The sequence below is a fragment of the Ambystoma mexicanum genome, chromosome 1p (assembly GCF_040938575.1).
Source record: "Ambystoma mexicanum isolate Mex_15411 chromosome 1p, UKY_AmexF1_1, whole genome shotgun sequence".
Taxonomy (NCBI): Eukaryota; Metazoa; Chordata; class Amphibia; order Caudata; family Ambystomatidae; genus Ambystoma; species Ambystoma mexicanum.
In genome coordinates this window covers 152223480-152244846 of record NC_090921.1, presented here as the reverse complement: position 1 = coordinate 152244846, position 21367 = coordinate 152223480, and the positions used below count along the sequence as shown (strand labels likewise).

At 50.0% G+C, this 21367-nt stretch overlaps 1 protein-coding gene across 4 annotated transcripts in view; it reads left to right on the top strand.

The window, feature by feature from the left end:
• The window catches only part of LOC138567400 (monocarboxylate transporter 13-like), a 391669-nt gene that overhangs the window by 75296 nt on the left and 295006 nt on the right, over positions 1-21367 (top strand). For 2 of the 4 annotated variants that reach the window (XM_069645592.1, XM_069645584.1), the window contains exon 1: positions 21099-21316. The exons of 1 other annotated variant lie outside the window; for it this stretch is intronic. The gene's annotated coding sequence lies outside the window, so the exon portion shown is untranslated. Of the gene's footprint in view, positions 1-21098; positions 21346-21367 lie in introns of those variants that run through there. One more of the 4 variants, XM_069645576.1, reaches the window with a different exon arrangement.

Genomic DNA, 21367 nt, shown 5'->3' with positions numbered 1-21367 from the left:
GAGTGCTGTAGCCCTTGGCCCCTTTGTGAAAATCTGTATTTTCTGTTTTAAAATAATGGTTCCCCAAGCCCCTGTGTGCCCGCATCTCACCGCTTAGGTCCCTTCCTGCTTCCCTCTTCTTCCCGCCTCACAGCCCGCCCACGCCCCCTGATTGGTTGGTCAAGTGCTCTTAACCAACCTTCCCAGGGCAGCCCTCTGCCCGGCAACCCCTGTGGCTAAGGGCCCCAAGGCAAAGGGCGGCTCCAACAGAGACGGCTCCATATCGTGTCTGCAGGTGTCAGCATGGGAAGCCAGTGAAACCGGCCGTCACCCGTCAGCAACTAAAAAAGTAAGTGTAGCATGGGTGGGGAGTAAAGCAATCACTCTACTCCAGAAAGCCCTGCCACTCTACATTACCTTACCAAAACATGGACTGCTAGGCCTACATCACTTACAACACTCGTACTTAGATAGAATTGTTATCAGCAGCCTACGTATATCTGAGACAGGATTGTAATTTTTGCCTTTCCTTGCATCTAGATAGAAATGTGAATGTTAGCATGCGCCACACTTAGATGAAACTTAGAATTATAGCCTATGTCAAACTTAGATGGAATCGTGAACATTAGCCTGCGTCGCATCTAGATAGGATTACGAATGTTAGCATGTCCCACACTTAGATGGAATTGTGACTGATAGCATGTGCCTCACTTAGATGGAACCATGAACATCAGTCTGTGTCGCATCTAGATAGGATTATGAATGTCAGCAAGTGCCACCCTTGAATGGAATAGTGAATGATAGCAAGTACCGCACCTAGACAGAATTACGAATATTAACATATGCCATACTCAGATAAGATTGTGAAAAATAGCCTGCGTCACAACGAGATAGGATTGTGAATGTCGGCCAGTGCCACATCTAGATATAATAGCGATTGTTAGCCAGTGCCCCGTCTAGACTGCATCGGGAACACTATCAAGACCAGATTTAGATAGTACTGTGAATACGAGCCTGCTTCACACATAGACAGGATTTTCTAAGGTGGACCAGCGCCACATTTGGATACAGTTGCTGAATATTGGTGGACGTCATATATAGAAAGGACTATGAATATTAGCCAATACCGGATCTAGAGAGAAATGCAGAGATATTCACTCGCCACATCTAGAAAGAACGTGGAATTTAGCACATCACTTCTAGGCAGCGATGCCAATAAGCAATCCACTAAAAACTTCACCTCTCTGCATACACCTCTCAAACTCTAACCAAACGCAACCACAACCCTATAGCACAACAAACCGCACAAACTTCACTACACCGCAACAACAAACCACACATAGACTCGCACAACAGCAAACAACGGCTACCGACCGGAAAGCACCCCAAGCCCAGCGAGCGGTGTTAACCGTGTTGAGGCTGCCAAGGACACATCACTGCTCTCTTGCACTTTTCCCGCTCGTTCCCACTAACTCACCTCCCTTCCCTTTTCAGAGCCACCAGAGCACCAGGGGACAACTCTGGTGGTGATAGTGCACGGTACAAATATACTTTAACATTAACATTAACATCACCTCAAGTTCTGTAAACACTCAAGACCTCCCTCTTCTCCTAGGGTGAGTAGTGCGGGCTCGCTTTGCTCTTCTTACCAGATCCCTACCTAAATAATAAATCACAGACCAATTATGTTTATGGAAAAGTTGTAGGCCGTAGGCATTTTATTTTCTTACAGAAAATACAAAACAACAAAAATCAATACACTGCCATATGCTTTTGGGCACCTTGTGTCCAGTCCCGAAGTTGCCCAAGGCTCCTCCTGAGTCCTTATTATCCCTGGGCCTTTGTTCCTGGGCACATGCCGCCTACGACATGCTTTGGACCGTGTACCGAAAGAGTACTCGGCCTTCCGGCTCCTGCCTGCTCTCTTCTTCCGTTATTCTTGTAGGGTGGGTTGGGTGGCAAACGTTTTTCCTTCCCCTTATCCAGGCACTAAGAGCCTACCCGAGAGAGGTGAGCTCTTTACCTGGTTTGTGCCGCCTCTCCTTTTCCTGGCTTACTTATACACCCCAGGCCTTTTGTTCCTTCTTGGGGGCTGGGCTTCCCCCCCCTGGCCCCTCGCTGTTATATTTCATACCTTCCCCAGGTGCTGTTTCCTGCCCTTTCCTGGGCTTTTGTTTCTTGTGGCGCCGTTCGGACGCCCCTCCCTACTGCTTTCGCGCCGTTTCCCCCACCCCGCGCCTAAACTCCCAGGCCCTCCATCGTCCCGCATTTCAAGCTGCCCGGGGCCTGGGGCATAGGCTAAGTAGTGCGGGCTCGCTTTGCTCTTCTTACCAGATCCCTACCTAAATAATAAATCACAGACCAATTATGTTTATGGAAAAGTTGTAGGCCGTAGGCATTTTATTTTCTTACAGAAAATACAAAACAACAAAAATCAATAAACTGCCATATGCTTTTGGGCACCTTGTGTCCAGTCCCGAAGTTACCCAAGGCTCCTCCTGAGTCCTTGTTATCCCTGGACCTTCGTTCCTGTGCACATGCCACCACACCTGAGCGGGTATTATTCGCGCCCGTTCAGGTCCCCCCCAAAAGCACCCTACCTACAACCTGGTTCCTGGAGTGCCCTAAAAATGTTGTCGGAAAAAACCCCATCCCCTTCCTTGATAGGTGTACCCCATCCTGGTGAAACATGTCCGGATTGTTCCGGTGTAGCCCATGTTTTATGAAGTGTAGCCCTGTGCTCTTGCAGTACTTTTCTACTGATTTATTTAGTTTCTTTCTGGCTATTTCGATTGCGTGCCTCCTCTGTGCCCCATACCAGACCCTTCTTGGTATTATTTCTGACATGAAAATCTCGGTTTTCCACCAACTGCGGGCTATGCTATGCAGCGACTCGCAAATGTTCCTCTGTAATTTACCCCTATTTGTGCTCACCAGGTCGTTCCCTCCGAGGTGTATAACCAGGTACTCGGGGGGGGGGGGGGTCCCTGAAACCTATCAGGTCCGACAGCCTGTCGTGAATGTCCTCCCAGTGCATCCCCGGGAGGCCCCACCAGGATGTAATTGTGTTTTTGAAATGTAGTCCTTGCTTCACTTCTTCCAGCCACCTGCCTGCCCGGGTCACGAAAGAGTGCCCCACTATCCATGCCGATTTGTAGGGTCCAGCCTCTATGGAAACGGGGGAGATAAGCGTTTATATCAGTTCCTCCCTTATGTATTTTTTAAAACATTGCGACTTCCATCCCCCAATTCTTTTCACTCCCTTTGCTCCCAGGCTCCCCGCCCATGCAGAGGTTGCCGCCCCTATCCTGAATGAGTGTGTTCCAAAATCGGCTGGATCCCATCCTTCTTTTGCCACCGCCTGTTTTAATACCGCCTGAAACTGGTACCTGCTGAGTGCGCTGCCGTCCCTATGTATTAATAGCTGCCCGTCGACCTCTGGTCGGAGATCTAGGAATTCCTGAGTGATGCATCTGGGACAGTGGTCCTTCTCTGTGATGCAATTGAGGTCTATTGCTCTCCCCTTCCCTGTTTGGTCTGTTTTAGATTTCTTTAGCATTATAGACATCCCCTTGTTTCCCATACTAATAACCCTCCTTGCCATGCCGTCTCCTGCCACCGTATTACTGGCCACCAGTTCCCCTACCCCGAAAGCCCCGTATTATGCCAGCGCAAATGCTGCCCTGAACAGCGCGGTTTCGTACGTGCTGCTGCATGTATCTCGTAACACTTTTAACAGAATTATCAACTTCCCAAAGTTTACCGGCCTTCTGTTATCTGGTTTCTTCCCCTCTAATTTAGCCCATCCTCTCATAGCATATTTTATTCTAGCGCTGTCGGTTGGGTCCGGTATGCCTGCCACTTTTGTGGTATATGCCACCGTCGCTAGGTGCGCTGCCGCCCAGCTTTTCTTTTTCCCTTTGGCAAATGCCCCTTCGAGAAATTCACACATTTTTTCGGTTGAAATTTTTTTCACCTCTTGTACACCTGTTTCCACCAACACATGCTTTTCGTACTGCTTACCCGTTTTGTACGTTAGGGCGTTCCTGGTCAGTTTGTCAATGACCCGTTCCGTTCTCCGTTCTTCTCCCACTTCTTTAGAGTCGACCTTGTAGCCAACTGTGCTTTCCTTTCCAGTGCCTCCAACAGGACCCATGCCTTCCGTGGCGTGGGCGTTCTTTCCTTGTCGGCGTCCGGTCTCAGCTCCCTGAATCTCTCCCACTGAAAGCGAGAGATTGCATCAGCCACCACGTTTGCTTCCCCAGCGATGTGCCTCGCCCTTATGCATGTATTCATTTTTAGGCTTTCCAGAGTGATTGCCCACATTAATTCCAACACTATTATGCATGACGCACTTCCTTTATTTAACACGTGCACCACCGCCATGTTATCCGACCATACTGCCAACTCCTTGTTTCCTAGCTCTTCCCCCCATGTGCATAACGCGACCCATATTGGGAAGAGCTCCAGCAGCGTTATATTTTTTCTCCATTCCGCCACCTGCCATGTTTTTGGCCACTTGCCTGCACACCACTGCTTCCCCTGTATTGCGCCAAACCCAAGGCCACCTGCTGCATCGGTGAACAACACCCTTTTCCCTTCCTCATTTACCGGTGAGTGCCATATCACCGACCCATTGAAGTACTTCAGAAATTCTGCCCACACTTCCAGATCTCTCTTGATTCCTCCTCCTAGCCTGACTCTGTGGTGCCCCATTGTAGCCCCTCTTGTTTTCAGCTCAATGCTTCTCTGGAACACCCTCCCCTGTGGTATGACTCTTCCTGCGAAGTTCAGCTTTCCTGCCAGCGCTTGCAATTCTCTCACTGTCACTTTGTTTCTTCCTTGTAGTTCCTTTATTGTCTTCAGCAGATCTGTCACCTTGTCATCTGGAATCCGGCACACTCCCCTGCTTGAGTCAATTTCTATGCCTAGGAATTGGATAATCTGCGTTGGGCCCATCGTTTTCTCCCCCGCCAGTGGAAAACCCCACTCGCTCGTTATTTCCACAAATTTATCCAGGGTTGCCTTGCATAGCTTTGAACCTTTGGGCCCTACGAATAAAAAGTCGTCCAGGTAATGTACCATCATGGCCTCCCTCATCTCTTCTGTGACTGCCCACTGCAAAAATGAACTTACCCTCTCAAGATATGCACATGAGATGGCGCACCCCATCGGGAGACATTTGTCGATGAAGTATTCCCCCTCCCAATGCATATACAACCATCTTTGAGTTCTGCTGTTGACTGGCAACAGCTGGAATGCAGATGTAATGTCTGCTTTCGCCATCCATGCCCCTTTTCCTGCTTTCCTGACCAGTTCTACTGCCTCCTGGAAGTCTGAATATGATACTGTTGCATCGCTCTGGGCGATGCCGTCGTTCACCGAGGCCCCCGGGGGGTAGGATAGGTGGTGTATCAGCCTGTATTCCCCTTCATCCTTTTTCGGCACCAGCCCCAGTGGAGAGCATATAAATTCTTCAAATGGTAAGGCTGTAAAGGAGCCCTCTACCCTACCCAGTTCTACTTCTTTTCGGATTTTACTGGTCACTATATCTCTGTTCTTGGTTGCAGACTTCAGGTTTCTAGGAATGTCCTGCGCTCCCTGCCCGGTAAACGGGATGTTAAAACCTTCTCTAAAGCCTTGCCTGATCTCATCTGCTGTTTTTTGGTCTGGGTATTTCTGGAGCCACACTTCCATCCTCTCAATTTTTACTGGCGTGGCCCCCCTCCCGCCCTTGCTCTTATTTTCGCGTCTCATCGCTTCTGCCGCTTGGAGCTGCGGCCCTTGTGCACTTGGAGCTGCTGTGGTCACCCTTATATCTCTCGCACTTGTGGCTGAACTTGCACTTCAATCCCCAGCTACAGGGTACTCCCTTCTCAAAATTCCGACATTGTCCTGGTTCTGCCCTTGTTGTCCCCGTGCTCCCACTGCCCCCCCCCCTGCGTTGTTGGGGGCAGGCTGCTCTGCCACCCTCTCTGTGACCCATATTTCCTGCTCCGAAAATGTTGGTCTCTATTTCTGTCATAGCTGTATTCATATCTTCTGTTATTGTATCTATAATCAGCTTTGTAATCATTCTGCCAATATTGCCTTCTCTGCTGCCCTCCTGCGCTTCGCTCCTTGGAATACCATTTCTACTTCAACACATTAAATATGTAGAGATTAAAATTCTCCTCATGGAGGCCACCAGGGGGCGCACAGGCAATGGCAGCCTGAACACGCCGCTCCCGCCGTAACTGGGACACGAAGAGGGATTGAGCCCCCCCCCGCGACCCCCCACGAGAGATCTACGGCTCACGCGGCCCGTGAACCTCGGGTGCCCCCCGAGGCGAAGGAGCGGCATCTGGGGACCCCCGGGGGCCCGAGAACGAGCTCCGCGGCCCGAGGGGAGGAGCCCCGGGGAGCTCCAGGCAGCATCGCATCCATCGAGAGGGGAAGCGGCGGCCTGTATTCGGAGGCGCGCGCGATCCCCTCACCCCCCGAACACGGAGCGCGCCGGCGCCCCGGCAGAAGACCCACCGGCGACACCCCCATAGCACCCTGCCGAGGAGCCGTCGCGGAGGGGAAGTCCCCCGCTGAGGAGCTGGGAGAAACGCGGGCCGCGACCCGCGTAGGGAGAGGCGGCCTGCCCGCGCTCCCGAACTCGGCGCCGAGGTAGGTGGGGGAAGCCCATCCCAGCCCCCACGCAACCCTCAAGGACCCCGGGGGACCAGCTGCGGGACGCATCGGTGGGCTCGGAGGGGCGAGTCGGCCCCGCCCCCCCCTCGCGAGCCCCCCCAAAAAAAAAAAATAAAAAAAATAAATAAATAAAATTTAAAAAAAAGGTCAGGAAGACGCGGGGGAAACGCCCCCAGCCCTGGAGGGGACACAAATCTTTTGGAGGAGAGTACCCTCGAGCCCATCACTTTCTTAGGTGGAGGCCCCTGGGCTCAACCCCAGGGCGAGTGCCCGCCTGGGGGCTCTCGCTGAAGGAGTCGCGCCTGAGAGCCCCCCAACAAACCGCGATTGGACGACCATAGCCGCTCCCCCCCACCCTAAGAACTGCCACCAAAGACAGAGGACACAAGGGGGGGAGGGGGTGTGAGGCCCCCACCGGAGGTCGGTGGGGCGAGTGCCCGCCCACGAGAGGCCCCCCAAAGAGGGCCACACCAGAAGGTGAGAGAGCGCGTTCCCCGACCGGGCTCTGTCCCTTGCCCCTAGGGACGCATCAGCGGAGGGGAGAAGCAGGAGGACCGAATGAGTTGGCGCCATACCCTCCAGGAGTACCGCTACCAAGGCACCAGCAGGGAGAACAGCGACCCAGACCAACGGGCCGGCATGTCTCATTCCGAGACCCCACCCCTGCCCACCCTCACCATGGAAAAGGGCTTTGCCTCGGTCTTGCAGGAGATCAGGGACATGCGGGCAGACATCGCCCAAAAAATGGAAAACATGGACCGCAGAGTGGACAAAGTCGAGGATAGACTGTCACAACTAGAGTCCAACCAGTCCTCAGCAGCGACCCAGGAGCTGGACACGCCCCTGAGACTAACGGCCCTGGAAAAGAGAGATGAGGAGAGGGCAAGACAAATGGACGACTTTGAAAATAGAGAGCGGAGGAACAACCTCAGAATTTTCGGGGTGCCGGAGTCGGAGGGGGAGACGGAAAGAGACTTAACCAGGGTGGTGAGGGACATCATTACCCTCCTCTTCTCGGATGAGATGACAACCGAACCGACGTTTGATCGGATCCATAGAGCGGGGGGAAGAGCTGGGGGCCCCCGGTCAATTCTGGTCCGCTTCCACTACTACACTGAAAAAGCGAAGGTCCTAGAGGAGGCCAGGAAATCCAGGGAGATAACCTATAACAACGCTCAGGTGGCCATCTTCCAGGACCTCTCATCATACACGCTGGCCAAACGGAGGATGTGCCGCCCACTGACCCAGATGCTGAAAACAAAGGGGGTACGCTACAGATGGGGGTTCCCCTTCTCCCTCATGTTCGAATACGAAGGCCAACGAGTGAACCTGATTACAGAGGAAGATATAAGGGGAGCAATACAGGAATACACAACGGACCCGACCCCGCGAAGGGAACCCTCCGGGTTCGCCGCGGATGAAGCAAGAGCGCGCCGGTCACGAGGAGAGAGGAGAAAAAAGACTGGCCCACGGAAATTTAAAAAATTGAACCCTCCGTCCCCATCGACGGACAGGAATGACACGGATCCCGGCCAGGGTGGAGCGGGACTGTCGGACCCGGGCGAGGAAGGGAGCTGAGGCATCTCACGGCAGGCGTCATCAGCCTCGGGGGAACTGTGTAAAGAATTCATCACGGGGACTCACCATCTGTTCCGGCCTGCAGACAGGCCGGGCTCCAGGACCATGGGGTCCGAACTTTTGTGGATCCTCCCGGAACAGCAAGTATGAGAGTTACATTGAGGGGGGGGAGAGGGGGTAGGGGGGGGCTCATGGAGGCTCTAATTTGGATATTCACCCAGCAGGAGGCGGTAGGCTGGTGGTCCGGCCAGTTACCAACAATGGTAGAACTATTTGGCTGGACGCCGGGGTGGGGGGAGGGGGGTAGGGGGTTTGTTGATATTGTTACGTTCACAGGGGGGACCAGGGGTCAGTTGGGGAAAGGTTACAGGACCACCTGGGGGGGAGGGGGGAGAAGGGAAATGGGAGATCAGAGGATAACACGAAATGAGCCGGACATGGAAAGTGCCACGAGTCAGCTATCCGGTAGCTGGTTATTCTTAGAAAATGGCTGAGGATCTGCCTACCCTGGGCGTGGGCTCCCTTAATGTGAGGGGACTGAACACCCCCACCAAAAGATCCCTGGTCTGCAGGGAATTCAGGAGGGCTAAACTAGACGTGCTTTTCCTTCAGGAGACGCACTGGGCGAAGGGGAAAGAACCAAAGCTACGAGGGGGGGGGATTGGAGAAGTCCTCAGCGCCTCCCACAAGACCAAGAAAAGGGGGGTGGCCATAGTGCTAGTGAGGGACATTGGCTTTGAAGTAGAAGCCTCACTGAAAGACCCAGAGGGACGATTCCTGCTGACGAGGGGCTCCCTGCGGGGCTCCCCTTTAACACTTGCAGTTGTGTACAGCCCCAATGAAGGCCAGGCGCAATTTTGGGAGGGAGTGAAGGACAGACTGAAACTATTCGTACGCGGGCTAATGGTGGTGGGGGGGGACTTTAACATGGTCCTGGACCCGAAAATTGATAGGAAACGCTTGGAATCCCAACCCACCAGGGCTGCAGACGAAATGATGGCCCGCTCCTTCCAAAGGGCGAACACAGAGCTGGGCCTAGTGGACACCATCCCGACCCCTAGGGCAGAACACCCCTCCTTCACATACTATTCTGCAATCCACACATCATACTCCCGTATAGACTACATCCTGGTAGACGAGTCCCTGCGCCCATATGTCTCTGGCTATGAGGTTGACCCGGTCCCCTGGTCCGACCATGACCTGGTCCGTACCACCATTATAGGGGAATGGCGAGGTGGCAGAAAAGGGCGATGGAAGTGCAACGATTCCCTGCTGAAGGACGACGTCCTGGTGCAGGAAGTGCAGGACGCCATTGTGGAATACTTTAAGCTGAACGACAATGGCGAGGTGGGTGCGCACGTGCTGTGGGACGCCTTCAAGGCGACCTTACGCGGGGTTCTCATAAGAATGGGGGCTCAGAAAAAAAGGGAAAGGGAGGCCCAAGAAAAATCCCTTAGGGAAAAGATCGCACAGATCCAGCCGGGAGGCCCCCCGGAGGCACCCTTGGCTATGGAACAGATCACGGCCCTAGAAAATTACAAATTTCAATTGAAAGATCTCTTGTTGCATAAAACTGAGCGCAACCTCCAGCTAGTGAAACAAAAATACTATGAGAAGGGGGATAGAGCCGATAAAATCCTGGCCTGGAAACTCAGAGAGGTCCAGCGAAGCAGAATGGTGAGGGCGATCAGAAACGAACAGGGCTCACTAGACCATAGCACCCCAGTCATAGGAGCGGCTTTCCGACGCTACTATGAACAACTATATTCGTCAGAATATGCCGGGGAAGACACTCAGATTGAGGAGTTCCTGGACTCCATTCAGATCCCGTCCCTGACAGGCGAAATGGCAGAAGGTCTAGAGGGAGGGGTCACAGAGGAGGAGGTGGAGAATGCAATCGGTGGGATGAAGGCGGGAACGTCCCCGGGGGAAGATGGGTTCTCAGTACTCTTCTATAAGAGGTTCCGGTCTATTTTGGCCACACACCTGGCGAGGGTGTTCAATGCAGTACTGGAGGGGGGCACCCTGCCGGAAACGATGATGAGAGCCATCATAGTGGTACTGCCCAAGGAAGGAAAGGACCCCACTGACTGCTCCTCCTACCGCCCGATCTCCCTCTTAAATATAGATGTAAAGATCCTAGCCAAGGTGATGGGTACACGGTTAGAGGGGATAATGCCCAAATTAGTACACGGGGATCAAGTGGGGTTCGTGAAGGGCAGGCAGGGCTCAGATAATATCAGGAAGACTATTGACCTAATCCACTATGCCCAGGAATCAGACCTAGAGGCTAGTTTGCTTTCCTTGGACTCCGAGAAGGCATTCGACAGGGTCGAGTGGAGGTACATGCAACTCCTCCTCCGTCGAATGGGCTTCGGGCCTCACGTCAGGACCTGGGTCTCCGCCCTCTATGAAGCCCCAACAGCGAGAGTGCAGGTGAACGGGGAACTCTCTGACTCATTCCCCCTCACGAGGGGAACACGACAGGGGTGCCCACTCTCTCCGTTAATATACGTCTTGACGATGGAACCTCTGGCCATAGCGGTCCGGGCCCACCCCGACATCAAAGGGATCAAAAGGGGAGAAGTAGAGTTCAAGCTCTCCCTGTTCGCTGACGACATCCTAGCGTACTTGGTGGAGCCCAGCTCCTCGCTCCCCCCCCTACTGCGTCTGATGACAGCCTTCGGGCAGTTCTCGGGACTAAAAATAAATGCAGCAAAATCAAAGCTCCTACCCATGAGGGTCCAGGACCCGAGGTTGGACCCCCGGGACAGGTGTGCGGGGATTGCGGTGGGGAAGGATTCCATCAGGTACCTGGGGGTAACCCTGACCAGAGACCTCTCGAGACTGGCCCCGGTGAACTATGGGCCTACCTTGGCGGGGGTTGCGTCAGATCTGAGGAGATGGGGTGGTATGATTCTGTCCTGGTATGGGCGCATGACAGCGATAAAGATGAACGTTCTGCCGAGATTACTATATTTATTCACCGCACTCCCAACGGAGGTCCCCACCCAGCTGCTCCGCGATCTACAAAAAGCAATCCGCGAGTTTATATGGCAAGGGCGGGCCCCGAGGATAGGAAAGGCCACTCTAACACTACCCAGAGAGGAGGGCGGGTTCGGGCTACCGGATTTTCTCCTTTACTACCGGGCCGCCCAGCTGCGGGTCTTGCTGGAGCACATGAAGGAGGGGATGGGCACCTACTGGTCATACCTTGAGGATATGGATGCCCACCCTCTGAAAGTGCGCGACCTCCTGTGGCTGCCGCGCAGACTCATCCCTAGCAAACTGAAAGCCCACCCAACCCTGGGAATACTTTGGACACTCTGGAAAGAGGGACCCACAACCTCATACCTCACGACATGGCCCTCTCCAATGTCATCGCTTTGGGGCCACCCGCTCAAACTAGGTAGCAGAGGTTTCAGGAGTGCCCAGTCCTGGTCGGACGGGGGTCTGGAATGGGCGGGACAACTGTTCAAAGAGGGCGAGTTCCTCGAATACGAGGCCCTGCGAGACGCACTGGGGCGGGAGTCCCTTTCAATCTTTGAATATCTGCGCCTGAAAGGCATCCTTTGCGACCAATCATGGGGCCAGAACCTACGGAGACAGCTGACCCCCTTCGAAAAATTTCTGGACACGGCCACATCAAGGAAGGGGGCGGTCTCCAAAATGTACCGAATACTGAACACCGTTAACTTGGAGGGGAGAAGAGGGTTCCGAGGGTTTTGGGATGACCTGGCGGGAGAACCACTTACAGAGGAGGCGTGGTCCAAAGTCTTTAAGATAGCATTCCATGGGAACCTATTTACATCGGACATGGAGCACAACTTCAAAATCTTACAGGGCTGGCACAGGGACCCGTTGAAACTGTCCAGGATGTTTTCGGGAGTGTCCCCCAGGTGTCCAAGGGGCTGTGGCCAAGTGGGGTCGAGGGGGCATATGTGGTGGTCCTGCCCCAAGGTGCAGGAGTTCTGGGAGAAAGTACGGGGGTGGATGGCCGAGGTCACCGAGGAACTAATCCCACTCAACCCCCTAACGATGTTGCTGGGCCTCCCCCCGGAGGACACTGAACTGTATAGGTACCCAAGAATGTGGGAGACGATGTTACGGGCGGGTAGAGTGGCCCTTGCACAAAGGTGGAAGAGCCCAGAGACCCCATCCAAAGAAGACTGGCTTAAGAAACTCAAAAACATGTTCTTAATGGATAAACTGACGGCCATGGTAAATAATGAACTGGGCTCCTTTCAGGTTAACTGGTATGGGGTCTATGGGGCATGGGGTTGGGACCCCCACTGACAACATGAGAACACTCTGGCGAGTTGGCGGGGGGTAGGTTTGGAATGCTTCAACCAAGGATGTAGGAGTAGCCCAGGACCCGGGAGACAGCGGATCTCATCCAGCCAATTTGGACGTGAGAGCATAGCATACCTCTGTGGCAACGTACAATGAGCTACGATGGCAGCCCCAGCTGTCCGACTTTCGAAGTGACTCTGATCTGGGGGGAGGGGAGGAGTTGGGGAGGGGGGGAGGGGGGGGAGGGAATCTGGGGGTTTTATGTCAATGTTAAAAGTGATGATAACAACGCTCCCAGCGTTGCCGTTTGTTTTTTCCTTCTAAAAACTACTAATAAAACCAAAGTTAAAAAAAAAAAAAAAAAAAAAAAATTCTCCTCATCCCATCCCATATCCGGAAAGCAGTCCATCTCCTTTCTGAACTCGTGATTGTACTCCAGCCATGCGTCTCCCCCAAACGCTGCGTGTACATTCAGCACCCTCTGCTGATACGCCACTAATGCTACCCCGTCTTCTGGGAATTTCTGTAATATAATTGTAGACATTATGGTGAAGGCCGCCATCCAGTTGTCAAAATTCCTTACTACTGGCCCCTTTTTCGGTAAGCTTTTTTGGTAAGCTTTTCTCATCCTCCTTAATGTCCTCTAGTGCCACATTCATCCCCCTCTTTTGACAATCTAACAATGTGAAAATATCGATCAATTCCTTCCTCCATATTTTCTCCTTTACTTTGTCATTTATATACGAAGCCATTGCCTTCATTGACCTGCCCTGTGCATCTTTACCCATGGTTGGTCTGCCATATTTCGTCATGAGTGGTCCCCCAACTTCCGCCGCTGCCACTGGCGGTACGGCCCCCGGCGGTGGGTCCCCTGCCACTGGTGCCGCTGGTGTCCCCGTTGGCACCACCGGTTGTGGGTTGGGTCCTTGCGGTGCTCCCCCTGTGTTTGGCCCTACTGGTGCACCTTGTGGCGCCGGGACTATTGGTGCCCCTTGTGGCGCTGGGACTATTGGTGCCCCTTGTGGCGCCGGGACCGGGGTTTCCCTGGGTTCTGCCCCTGTCCCCCCTGCCCCTCTCTGTTTCTCCCTGCTCACCACTCCTCTCCATTTTACCGAAGCCCTTAAATGATCCCTTTCTTCGTCATCACTGCTTTCTTCAGTTGAAGAATTCCCCTGCTGCTCCTCCCTGGATCCCTTATCACGTCTGCTCTTCTTGCCATTGGTTCTGGGCGACTTACCCGAAACCGTGACGCAATTTTTAAACATTTTTACGATTTTATTCCCCACATTATTATTCACAGTACCTTTGTTTTTATCTTTTCTTTTCTTCCTCTTGGTAGGTGCCTCTGTCTGTTCCTCCAATCTCTTCGACTCCTTTCTCCCCCTCTTCTGTTCTTGCGGTACCTCGTCTTCTCCTTCGCTGCTGCTGGGCTCTATGAACAGCAAGGGTGACATTGCCTTCGCCCTTTCTTCCTTCTGCATTTCTTGAGTAGAGAGTGAGGTTGTTATCCATCAGGACCCCTAGGTTTTTTACAGCTGATGATGGTTCTGGTGTGGTTAGCTGATGTCTCCTCCCTTTTTTGAAACAATCATTTTCTCTGTTTTGCCTGGGTTGATTTTTAGGTGGTTGAGGTTCATCCAGTTGAATATCTCACCAAGGCAATTCTCTAGTGAAGTGTTTTCTTCTCGGGTGTCTTGTATGTTGAAGATTATTTGAGTATCATCGGCGTAGTTGTAGCATTTGAGGCCGTGTTTTTTGATGAGTTTGATTAGTAGGTACACCATTAGAAACAAGTTCTTCTGCGCATATTACCTTACAGCCATCTCAGAGTGACATCTCTTGCACCATTAGAAACAAGATCTTCTGCGCATATTACCTTACAGCCATCTCACAGTGACATCTCCTACACCATTAGAAGCAAACCCTTCTGCACTGCTTACCTTACAGCCATCTCAGAGTGACATCTCTTGCACCATTAGAAACAAAACCTTCTGCACCGCTTACCTTACAACCATCTCAGAGTGACATCTCTTACACCATTAGAAACAAGATCTTCTGCGCATATTACCGTACAGCCATCTCAGAGTGACATCTCCTACACCATTAGAAGCAAAACCTTCTGCACCGCTTACCTTACAGCCATCTCAGAGTGACATCTCTTGCACCATTAGAAACAAAACCTTCTGCACCGCTTACCTTACAGCCATCTCAAAGTGACATCTCTCACACCATAGGAATCAAGACCTTCTGCACTAACAACCTGCACTCTTCACAGTGACATCTCTTACACCATTAGAAACAAGATCTTCTGCGCATATTACCTTACAGCCATCTCAGAGTGACCAATCTTACACCATTAGAAACAAGATCTTCTGCACCGCTTACCTTACAACCATCTCATCTCTTACATCATTAGAAACAAGATCTTCTGCACCGCTTACCTTACAGCCATCTCAGAGTGACATCTCTTGCACCATTAGAAACAAAACCTTCTGCACCGCTTACCTTACAGCCATCTCAGAGTGACATCTCTTACACCATTAGAAACAAAACCTTCTGCACCGCTTACCTTACAGCCATCTCAGAGTGACATCTCTCACACCATAGGAATCAAGACCTTCTGCACTAACAACCTGCACTCTTCACAGTGACATCTCTTACACCATTAGAAACAAGATCTTCTGCGCATATTACCTTACAGCCATCTCAATGTGACCAATCTTACACCATTAGAAACAAGATCTTCTGCACCGCTTACCTTACAGCCATCTCATCTCTTACACCATTAGAAACAAGATCTTCTGCACCGCTTACCTTACAGCCATCTCAGAGTGACATCTCTTGCACCATTAGAAACAAAACCATCTGCACCGCTTAACTTACAGCCATCTCAGAGTGACATCTCTTACACCATTAGAAACAAGATCTTCTGCGCATATTACCTTACAGCCATCTCAGAGTGACATCTCCTACACCATTAGAAGCAAAACCTTCTGCACCGCTTACCTTACAGCCATCTCAGAGTGACATCTCTTGCACCATTAGAAACAAAACCTTCTGCACCGCTTACTTTACAGCCATCTCAGAGTGACATCTCTCACACCATAGGAATCAAGACCTTCTGCACTAACAACCTGCACTCTTCACAGTGACATCTCTTACACCATTAGAAACAAGATCTTCTGCGCATATTACCTTACAGCCATCTCAGAGTGACATCTCTTACACCATTAGAAACAAAACCTTCTGCACCACTTACCTTACAGCCATCTCATCTCTTACACCATTAGAAACAAGATCTTCTGCACCGCTTACCTTACAGCCATCTCAGAGTGACATATCTTGCACCATTAGAAACAAGATCTTCTGCGCATATTACCTTACAGCCATCTCAGAGTGACATCTCTTGCACCATTAGAAACAAAACCTTCTGCACCGCTTACCTTACAGCCATCTCAGAGTGACATCTCTCACACCATAGGAATCAAGAACTTCTGCACTAACAACCTGCACTCTTCACAGTGACATCTCTTGCACCATTAGAAACAAAACCTTCTGCACCGCTTACCTTATAGCCATCTCAGAGTGACATCTCTTGCACCATTACAAACAAAACCTTCTGCACCGCTTACCTTACAGCCATCTCAGAGTGACACCTCTTGCACCATTAGAAACAAAACCTTCTGCACCGCTTACCTTACAGCCATCTCAGAGTGACGTCTCCTACACCATTAGAAACAAGAACTTCTGCACCGCTTACCTTACAGCCATCTCAGAGTGACATCTCTCACACCATTAGAAACAAAACCTTCTGCACCGCTTACCTTACAGCCATCTCATCTCTTACACCATTAGAAACAAGTTCTTCTGCGCATATTACCTTACAGCCATCTCAGAGTGACATCTCTTGCACCATTAGAAACACGATCTTCTGCGCATATTACCTTACAGCCATCTCAGAGTGACATCTCTTACACCATTAGAAACAAAACCTTCTGCACTGCTTACCTTACAGCCATCTCAGAGTGACATCTCTTACACCATTAGAAACAAACCCTTCTGCACCGCTTACCTTACAGCCATCTCAGAGTGACATCTCTCACACCATAGGAATCAAGACCTTCTGCACTAACAACCTGCACTCTTCACAGTGACATCTCTTACACCATTAGAAACAAGATCTTCTGCGCATATTACCTTACAGCCATCTCAGAGTGACCAATCTTACACCATCAGAAACAAGATCTTCTGCACCGCTTACCTTACAACCATCTCATCTCTTACATCATTAGAACCAAGATCTTCTGCACCGCTTACCTTACAGCCATCTCAGAGTGACATCTCTTGCACCATTAGAAACAAAACCTTCTGCACCGCTTACCTTACAGCCATCTCAGAGTGACATCTCTTACACCATTAGAAACAAAACCTTCTGCACCGCTTACCTTACAGCCATCTCAGAGTGACATCTCTCACACCATAGGAATCAAGACCTTCTGCACTAACAACCTGCACTCTTCACAGTGACATCTCTTACACCATTAGAAACAAGATCTTCTGCGCATATTACCTTACAGCCATCTCAATGTGACCAATCTTACACCATTAGAAACAAGATCTTCTGCACCGCTTACCTTACAGCCATCTCATCTCTTACACCATTAGAAACAAGATCTTCTGCACCGCTTACCTTACAGCCATCTCAGAGTGACATCTCTTGCACCATTAGAAACAAAACCATCTGCACCGCTTAACTTACAGCCATCTCAGAGTGACATCTCTTACACCATTAGAAACAAGATCTTCTGCGCATATTACCTTACAGCCATCTCAGAGTGACATCTCCTACACCATTAGAAGCAAAACCTTCTGCACCGCTTACCTTACAGCCATCTCAGAGTGACATCTCTTGCACCATTAGAAACAAAACCTTCTGCACCGCTTACCTTACAGCCATCTCAGAGTGACATCTCTCACACCATAGGAATCAAGACCTTCTGCACTAACAACCTGCACTCTTCACAGTGACATCTCTTACACCATTAGAAACAAGATCTTCTGCGCATATTACCTTACAGCCATCTCAGAGTGACATCTCTTACACCATTAGAAACAAAACCTTCTGCACCGCTTACCTTACAGCCATCTCATCTCTTACACCATTAGAAACAAGATCTTCTGCACCGCTTACCTTACAGCCATCTCAGAGTGACATATCTTGCACCATTAGAAACAAGATCTTCTGCGCATATTACCTTACAGCCATCTCAGAGTGACATCTCTTGCACCATTAGAAACAAAACCTTCTGCACCGCTTACCTTACAGCCATCTCAGAGTGACATCTCTCACACCATAGGAATCAAGAACTTCTGCACTAACAACCTGCACTCTTCACAGTGACATCTCTTGCACCATTAGAAACAAAACCTTCTGCACCGCTTACCTTATAGCCATCTCAGAGTGACATCTCTTGCACCATTACAAACAAAACCTTCTGCACCGCTTACCTTACAGCCATCTCAGAGTGACACCTCTTGCACTATTAGAAACAAAACCTTCTGCACCGCTTACCTTACAGCCATCTCAGAGTGACGTCTCCTACACCATTAGAAACAAGAACTTCTGCACCGCTTACCTTACAGCCATCTCAGAGTGACATCTCTCACACCATTAGAAACAAAACCTTCTGCACCGCTTACCTTACAGCCATCTCATCTCTTACACCATTAGAAACAAGTTCTTCTGCGCATATTACCTTACAGCCATCTCAGAGTGACATCTCTTGCACCATTAGAAACACGATCTTCTGCGCATATTACCTTACAGCCATCTCAGAGTGACATCTCTTACACCATTAGAAACAAAACCTTCTGCACTGCTTACCTTACAGCCATCTCAGAGTGACATCTCTTACACCATTAGAAACAAACCCTTCTGCACCGCTTACCTTACAGCCATCTCAGAGTGACATCTCTTACACCATAAGAAATAAGTAATTCTGCAGCTAACAACCTGCACTCAGCACAGAGTGACATGTCTTGCACCATTAGAAACCAGACCATCGGCACCTATTCCAGCAGAGTGTCATCTCTTAGACCATTAGAAACATGACATTTTGCACCTTTTAACTTACAGGTAGCTCAGAGTGACATCTCCCACCATAAGAGACAAGTCCCTGTGCACCTATTCAGGTATATAAAATCTACAGTTTTTTCACCATGCACTCCTAGGTTAATAGTTTTTCTAATTTAGATAAGTTATTCTAGGAATGCTCAAGAAATCGTTACCGCTTCTTGTACAATGTTGCTCACTGTCACCCTTACCCTTGTTCAGAGGGTTTATTGAGTGAATCCACTTTTATGATTTAGACGAGATAGCAGCATCCCGCTAATTACATCGAACCACTATTTTTTCTAAAAAGTGAACATTGGTGACGTCAGCACACGCATTATCGTGATGATGCCACACAAAAACATGAGCCCCAAGTAGTTACACACTCACGAGGGTTCATATACACAACTAGCCCCTATATCATATACCTTTATGTACATTTAGCTACATTATAGCCTCATTTTGCGTTTAATTTCTCATTTTCACTCGTATGAGTTTCCAGTGACGTCACAGCACGCTTCCGACGTGATGACGTCACTAGTAGGCGCCACTTTAAATGACCGCCATTTTCTAAACCTCCACATCCACGGACTAGCGAGGAAGGAGCTCCACCACTAATCCACACACTTTGGGTAAGCGACCACTTGACCTAGGTGCCTCCTCTTCACTATAGAATTGCTCTATAACCTACTTGATCCCCGTTGCATACATTTTAAGTACTTCATTCTTGTTCTTCAGATTTTCACTACCCCTTCTGAGATACCCGCTGTGAGGTATCAATCCTCCATAAGTGTATCCGTGCAGTTAGCCTGCATCAGCCCAAACAGAGAATGTGACCTTGCACCCACTCCACCTGGTAAGATTTCTCACCCTTGATATTCAACTCGTTATTGGCTCTTTAACACTTACCTTGATTTACTTTAGATTTCAGTCCATCTTGAGCTTACACGTCTATATTCTTTTTCTGACAATCATCAATCTGAGAGACTATAACGGGCACTGGTCAATATACTTACCTATATAGGGATAACTTCTTGTTCTTCTAAATGTACTCACTTGAGTACCTTATTTTAGTGTGTAGACAAATTACAATACATACTTCGAAATTTCTTTTTGGCGAACAATTACAATGTAAACTCCGAAATTTCTTTTTGGTGTACAAATACAATAAGATTATTAATATCTGAAAAAGTGACATTTATATGTATCAGCTAGACATAGGAATGAACACAGTAGATGTTTTAGGAGATTTAGGACTCAGTCCGCATGTGCACGAAAAAGTATCTACTTTGAATCCCCATTGAATGGGATAATTCATATAAAGACAATAACTTGATGTTCTCTGTAATTTTTTCTTAGATTGGATTGATATTTTGAATGTATATACCCCTGAAGAAGAGATGTTTTTCTCGAAACGCGTTGGGCCACTTTTGAAAAATAAAACAACTGATGAAGAAAACAAAGAAAATTGTACAGATGCTTGTCATTAAGAAATCCTAAATGTATTGTCTACCTTAATATTAGAATAACAGAGTATTGAACAGACATAATTCACCCATTGGGTGAATACAAGTTATATCCTAACTATTTGGCTCTTTTAGAGGAGCCTGTGATAGTGTGCAGGGGGCGGGAGTTCCTCCATATAGGAACTTATTCCGTTTGTACCTATTCACGTACAGCCAGCACTGAATGCCATAGTAAATAGGGCGTGTGCACACAATGACTTCTTTTACAGCACGAAAGACAGACTCCTCTGTTTCTATGAACTCATAGTTAGCTCAGAAGGACATTTGTTACGCCATAAGAGACAGGCCCCTCTGCACCTAGTAACTCACAGCTAGCACGGAGTGACACCTCTTTCGTGGAACACAATAGTGTGGGGCGCCTGTGGGGTGCATACATGATAATGAAGAGAAAGAAATCCAGGAGGGGGGAGGGGGCGGGTGGTGAATAGCCGCTGATTACCATGACGCAGCGGGCAGCAGGGAGCTGCAACACTAAAAGCAATTCCTCCTTTTTGTCAGCAACTGACTGACGTGGAAGGACCAGTGTTAAAAGGCAACGAGGTGATAACACTTCTGTCCGTATAACCCAAGGGAAGTGACAGCTGGAAGGGCTCCAGCAGAGACTGCGGGTAAGCAAAAGTAACACAGAAAGGAATATATTTCCATACCAAAAGACTGCTGACTGCCAAGATGCGGGCAGTTGCTGGTGGCCCCCTCTGGCTCGTGCCCCTCTCACCTGAAAGCCTCGAAAGGCCCTGACCACCGAGGAAAACACAATACCCCCAGGAGAGACATATCTCCTGCCGACGCTGAACGGGCGCCGTCTCAGGGCTCCTGTCTCGGCCGCCGGGAATGTCACTTGCAGGGCCTGTCTGTCGCCTGCTCTGCGCTGCCAGGCGCTGTCGTGTGACCTCGCTCTGTTTTTGTAAATAACATACCATAACAATCGCAGGCGCCTTGTTTGGTCTCTGCGCGGAGCCTGTCTCTTCTGCTACTGAAGTGTCGAAGGACTCGTGCAGCTGCGGGAGGGGCGGTCGGGCAGCGCCAGAGACACCACGCGGGGCCCTTCCCAGCACCCCAGAGCCTTCAGATTTCCCCACGGCTCCGCGGAGACACCTGCCCAGTTGCTGCCTCTGAGGCGACGTGCTCGGTACCTACCGCCTTTGGGACGGTAAGTGACACGCCAGGTGGAAAGTGAAGGTGGGTAGGTAATATGCATGAT